General features: G+C 43.7%; 1 pseudogene; it reads left to right on the forward strand.

Moving 5' to 3' along the window:
* Positions 1 to 5,239: 5,239 nt before the first annotated feature.
* Positions 5,240 to 6,441, forward strand: LOC105726233 (eukaryotic initiation factor 4A-I-like; annotated as a pseudogene).
* Positions 6,442 to 7,013: the final 572 nt, after the last annotated feature.

Below are 7,013 nucleotides of genomic sequence, written 5' to 3' on the forward strand. Positions count from 1 at the left end.
CGTTTCTGATAATGTGACATTGTAAACTGTAACTTTACTCTGTGACTGACAGGGAGAATCATTGTAGACTTTTGAGCACAGGAGAGATGTGAGCTAGCTTATGTTTTAGGTGAATCCCTTTGCCTCTTGTATTGAAAATAGACTTGGAGGTGGGGTGGGTTAGAAGACCACTGCAGAAATGCAGGCAGGAGCTTGCACAGGGTTACAGAGGCAGAGGTAATGAGAAGTGGTCAGATTCTTAAATCTATTTTGAGCATAGAGTTGATAGGATTTGGCGATGGATTGGATGTGGGCTGAGATAAAGAGAAAAATCAAGGATGATTTTGTTGACATGAGAAACTGAAAAAGGAGAGTTGGTATCGCTTGAGATGAGGAAGACCAAGGGAGAAGTTTTTTTGGGGGGGATGGCAATTAGAGTTTGGTTTGGCTATTAGACATGACAGCAGAGAAGTCAAGAGGGCACTTGAATACAGGAGTCAAGAGTTTTGGGGCCAAATCTGAGCTGGGGATCTATGTGTGGAAGTCATCAGAACACAGACCTACTCAAAGTCATGAGACACAGTGAGGTCAGCAAGGAGGTCCCAGGACTGTCTCTGGGAGAAAAAGAGGAAGCATCAAAGCTGACTGAGAAAGAAAAACCAGGTAAAAGGTGATCTAAGAGAAAGTGCCATTTCAGAATCCAAGGGAAAAAAAAGTATTTTGAAAAGAAAGAAGTAGCCAACTTGTCAAATGCTAAAGGTTTTTGTTTGTTCATTTTTTAGATAGGGTTTCACTCTGTCACTCAGGCTGGAGTGCAGTGGCATGGTCACGGTTAGGCAGCCTTGACCACCTGGGCTCAAGTGATCCTCCTGCCTCAGCCTCCCAAGTAGCTGGGACCACAGTGTGCACCACCATGCCTGGCTCTTTTTTTTTGTAAAGATTGGTTTTCATCATATTGCCGAGGCTGGCCTTGAACTTCTGAGCTCAAGCAATCCTCCCTCCTTGGCCTCCCAAAGTGCTGGAATTACAGGCATGAGCCACTGCACCTGGCTTGCTAAAGGTTTTGGTGAAGAAATAATAGTGAAGTTCTGTGTACTAGACTGTCTATTGCCTGCCTGGCATCGTTTAAAGCTGGAACTACATTTCCCCAGAATCCCCTTCCCTGTACGGTTCTTAGTTGGGCAAGAGAGAAACTTGCATTGAGATTCGGTAGATGGCAGTGAAGCAGAGCCATTATTCACAGAAAGTCATGGCAGCCAGTTGCGGTGGCTTTGCGGGTTTCTCCAGAGCTCCCACATGGTAGCTGTGATGGTCAGGTACAACCTGGAAATTTCCTGGTTTCCCTGTGAGCTTTGGCTGCTTCTCCCACTTCACTGCTTTAGTTTAGGGCCTAGCAGGGGTGTCCGATCTTTTGGCTTTCCTGGGCCTCATTGGAAGAATTGTCTTGGGCCACACATTAGATAATAGTAACAGTAACAATAGCTGCTGAGCTAAAAAAAAGGCCCATGGATAAATTTCATTATTATTATTATTATTATTTTTTGAAATGGAGTTTCACTCTTGTTGCCCAGGCTGGGGTGCAATGGCGTCGTGATCTCGGCTCGCCGCAACCTCTGCCTTTTGGGTTCAAGCAATTCTCCTGCCTCAGCCTCTCAAGTAGCTAGGATTATAGGCATGTGCCACCACACCCAGCTAATTTTGTATTTTTAGTAGAGATGGGATTTCTCCATGTTGATCAGGCTGATCTCGAACTCCCGACCTCAGGTGATCCACCCACCTTTGCCTCCCAAAGTGCAGGGATTACAGGCATAAGCCACTGCACCCGGCCAAATTTCATAATGTTTTAAGAAAGTTAAGCATTGTTTTCCTTTTTTAGTTGCAGTCTTTAATTCCTGTGTTAAACACCTTATTTCTTAATACTTGTAGTAACTGTTTTCTGACCAATTCCAGACTGATAAATTCAGTTTGAATCTTTATGGGGTCACTTCAAAAATTCTAGACACTTCTAGGATTTAAAGTGCAGTAGAGCCCCTGAATACCTTTATAAATTCCTCTTTTATATTGCTCCAAGAAATGCTGAAATGAGTCAAGGACAAACATTAATTAAGTAAACCTGAAGGCTATATGACTCCTTTACCCCAGAAGATTTACTCATTTCTCCTGTCTCTAGCTCACTGGACAATCTGCCAGCAGCACAAAATATCCAAAATTTGATGGTGAGCTTTCCCTCCCTGTCAAGTAAAACTCTCTATTTTTCAGAGAAGTTTAAGTTTTTCCTCTCATTAATACTATCTTTTTCCCCACAAAAATTAAAGCACGCCTGGCTATCAAATTTTCCTTTTATTTTTTTTAACAGATAAAGTGCAAAAAGTAGATTGACATCATCATAAAATTAAAGTTCCACAATCTATCTCCTCCCATTTCATGTTATTTTATTCAGTCACAGTCTGAGCATCTTCCTCATAGACCAGGAAGAGGGTTGGCTGCTTCTTAGACATGATGGGTGCTCAGTCTTACCCTAGATCTCTATTCAGAATTTTAAAAAGGAATCTCCATGTGTTACAGCTTTCTAAAGCCTCATAGTCATGAACACATAAGAACTTTGCTTCAGTTCCCATCCACAGAATGTAAAAAACACAAAGAAATCTGCAGACCAAACAAGGTCAGGTAGCAGTTTGCAATGTGAACTCCTAATCTCTGGTTAGATTTTGAAATGATCTGAGAATCTAATCGTATTACATTTTAGACTCACATGAATCTTGTCAACCATACATAGGTCATGACAGAAACTTAGTCTTTTTTGGGGAAGAAGGTAAATAGAGGAAATGGTGGAAAGAAGACAAGAAAGGTTTTTTTTGGCTACAGTGTGGCCATGGAGCCAATTGAATCATGGCAGTTGGCCAGCATACACAGCCTGTGAACTTGAAATTCAACAGAAACGGAGATCAACACAAGTGGTAGCATCCTACATGTGTTATTCTACACTTTTTTTTTAAACTATAACAACTTGAAGATGATTCATATTGGTACATATAGAACTTCATCAGTCTTTTTGATGACTGTATAGTATTCTTTTTTTTTTTTTTTTTTTTTTTTTGAGACAGAGTTTCGCTCTTGTTACCCAGGCTGGAGTGCAATGGCGCGATCTCGGCTCACCGCAACTTCCGCCTCCTGGGTTCAGGCAATTCTCCTGCCTCAGCCTCCTGAGTAGCTGGGATTACAGACACGCACCACCGTGCCCAGCTAATTTTTTGTATTAGTAGAGACGGGGTTTCACCATGTTGACCAGGATGGTCTCGATCTCTTGACCTCGTGATCCACCCGCCTCGGCCTCCCAAAGTGCTGGGATTACAGGCTTGAGCCACCGCGCCCGGCCGACTGTATAGTATTCTATTGCTTGTTTGTGCTATAATTTTTTTAACCAGTTCCTTACTGAGTGACACATTGTTGTAAAATCATCTTTTTAAATTAAATAGAATAGTGCAATGAATGACCATCGTATCATTTGAGGTTGATTCTGAAAAATTCCTCATATGGAATTGCCCTGACAGTGGATAGGCAGGCTTGAAATTTTGAAAGATGTAACCCAAACTCCTCGCCCTAGATGAGTACTTGAGAGTACCTATTTTTCCATGCCCTTGCCAAATCAGCATCTTCACCCATTCAGTAGAACTAGCCTTTAAACCCTTATCAGTCATGCTCCAAAGTCTCTGCTCTCAGGAAACACCATGTTTCTCACCCCTGAAAAATACAAAAATCATTCTTAAAAATGTCTGAAATCTCCTTAACTAGAGACTCATGGTTTGTGACATTAAAATAAAGACACACTTGGAAACGTTAAGGCTCTCTTTTACTCATTCACACAGCCCCAAAAGTTAGCTCAACAGCCTGCTCTTTTAAAGGGAGGTGGCGGCCAGGTGCGGTGGCTCATGCCTGTAATCTCTTTCGGAGGCTGAGGCGATCAAATCACCAGGTCAAGAGATCAAGACCATCCTGGCCAACAAGGTGAACCCCCATCTCTACTGAAAATACAAAAATTAGTTGGGTGTAGTGGCACGTGCCTGTAGTTCCAGCTACTCTGGAGGCCGAGGCAGGAGAATCATTTGAAACCTGGAGGCGGAGGTTGCAGTGAGCTGAGATCACACCACTGTACTCCAGCCTGGGCAACAGAGTGAGACTCCATCTAAAATAAATACAAAAATAAATAAAGGGAAGTGGAGGTGGCAGGATTTCAAAGGTTGAGTACACACGGCCTAGGACTCGTTCTGCAGTGACCACAGGAGGGAGCAATTCTTCAGAACTGGGTGGAAGCCTGGATCCCACCTGATCAAAACCCTTCATTGTGTTGCTGGAGAAAGAAGCCTAGAGAGGCTAATGACCGACCCACAGAGCTGACCAGAAGAACAGGCAGGAGAAGACTGGACTTTCTGGAGTGTGAGGAAGCCCATCTGATTCTCAGGCAACTAACAAATCAGGAGCACTAGAGTAACTCTGGGGGACAAAAATAAAATATTTAACAAAAATATTTATTGTTCATTGTGGAAAAAATAAGGACTCTGTTGGATTTAGTTTATGGTATAATGTTGTTTGTACTTTTAATTTCATACTGGGGAGGGAGCACCATTCACTGTTTACAGCCTCTGTAGGGCCAAGTTCTGCCTGAAATCTAGGTGTCTTGAGCCAGTGCTTTGTTCATTCTTCCTCCACACGCTCTATTTGAGCACCACTAGACATTACAATACAGGAGAAGAAAGTGGTATTTCTGGTTATCCACTGTTTATTCTGATTTTAAGTAAAATAAATGGTGAAATACACACATTATGTATTATTTATTTATTTATTTATTTTTGAGGTGGAGTCATGCTCTGTTGCCCAGGCTGGAGTGCAGTGGCACAATCTCGGCTCACTGCAACTTCCACCTCCCAGGTTCAAGTGATTCTCCTGCCTCAGCCTCCCGAGTAGCTGGGATTACAGGCATGTGCCACCACGCTTGGCTAATTTTTGCATTTTAATTTTTTTTTTTTTAAATTTTAGTGGCGACAGGGTTTTGCCATGTTGGCCAGGCTGGTCTAGAACGCCTGACCTCAAGTGATCCACCTGCCTCAGCCCCTCAAAATTCTGGGATTACAGATGTGAGCCATTGTGCTGGGCCTTAATTTATTTTAAACACATTTTCAGAATTCCTAAAAAAATTCAGTGGGACTCAGAATTGCATACATTTTAAATATAAGAATTTGTAAACCGCTAGTTTCTAAGGATTATGTCCGCAAGTCAGGATTCCCGATCCGGAGACAACGGCCTTGATGAGATGGAGCCTGAAGGCGTCATCGAGAGTAACTGGAATAAGATTGTTGACAGCTTTGATGACATGAACTTCTCAGAGTCCCTTCTCTGGTTTTGAGAAGCCTTCTGCCATCCAGCAGCGAGCCATTCTACCTTGTATCAAGGGTTGTGATGTGATCGCTCAAGCCCAATCTGGGACTGGGAAAATGGCCACATTTGCCATATTGATTCTGCAGCAGATTGAATTAGATCTAGAGGCCACCCAGGCCTTGGTTCTAGCACCCACTCGAGAACTGGCTCAGCAGATACAGAAGGTGGTCGTGGCACTAGGAGACTACATGGGTGCCTCCTGTCACGCCTGTACTGGGGGCACCAACGTGTGTGCTGAGGTGCAGAAACTGCAGATGGAAGCTCCCCATATCACCATGGGAACCCCTGGCCATGTGTTTGATATGCTTAACTGGAGATACCTGTCTCCCAAATACATCAAGATGTTTGTACTGGACGAAGCTGACGAAATATTAAGCCATGGATTCAAGGACCAGATCTATGACGAATTCCAAAAGCTCAACAGCAACACTCAGGTAGTTTTGCTGTCAGCTACGATGCCTTCTCATGTGCTTGAGGTGACTAAGAAGTTCATGAGGGACCCCATTCGGATTCTTGTCAAGAAGGAAGAGTTGACCCTGTAGGGTATCCGCCAATTCAACATCAACATGGAATGAGAGGAGTGGAAGCTGGACACACTGTGTGACTTGTATGAAACCCTGACCATCACCCAGGCAGTCATCTTCATCAACACCCGAAGGAAGGTGGACTGGCTCACCGAGAAGATGCATGCTCGAGATTTCACTGTCTGCCATGCACGGAGATATGGACCAAAAGGAACGAGATGTGATCATGAGGGAGTTTCGTTCTGGCTCTAGCAGAGTTTTGATTACCACTGACCTGCTGGCCAGAGGCACTGATGTGCAGCAGGTTTCTGTAGTCATCAACTATGACCTTCCCACCAGTAGGGAAAACTATATCCACAGAATAGGTCGAGGTGGATGGTTTGGCCATAAGGGTGTGGCTATTAACATGGTGACAGAAGAAGACATGTGGACCCTTCAAGACATAGAGACTTTCTACAACACCTCCATTGAGGAAATGCCCCTCAATGTTGCTGACCTCATCTGAGGAGTTGTCCTTTCACCTAGCCCTACCCCCAGCCAGAGTTCAGTCTTGGGGGGGCTGAGGGACAGCAGGAGAGGGGAGGGAAGGGAGCCAAGGGATGGACATCTTGTCATTTTTTTTCTTTGAATGTCACTTTTTGAGGCAAAAGAAGGAACCGTGAACATTTTAGACACCCTTTTCTTTGGGGTGTAGGCTCTTGTCCCAGGCACTGGCTCTTCTCCAAAAAACGCTAATCCATTTACCTAACCTAGTTAACTCCAGATCCCAGAGGCTCTCCTCACCTCAGCCGAGATCCTTTGAAAGTGATTCAAGGGACTATGTCACTCAGCCTTATTTGCTGGACCAAATCTAGAGGGAGAAGCACGAAAACCCCTGAGTGAGGTTGCCCAGAGGATTGTCCCCAGGTGGAGGGAAGCAGGGGAGAGAAAATGGGAGCCATTTTTACATTGTTTTGCATAGTATTTATTGATTCAGGAAACAAACACAAAATTCTGAATGAAATGACTTGGAAACTGCCAAAAAAAAAAAAAAAAAAAAAAAGAATTTATAAACCTAGAAAGCCTCAAGTAATATAA

This window comes from Aotus nancymaae, unplaced genomic scaffold (assembly GCF_030222135.1).
Source record: "Aotus nancymaae isolate 86718 unplaced genomic scaffold, 86718_ANA_hifiasm-v0.15.2.pri h1tg000092l, whole genome shotgun sequence".
NCBI lineage: Eukaryota > Metazoa > Chordata > Mammalia > Primates > Aotidae > Aotus > Aotus nancymaae.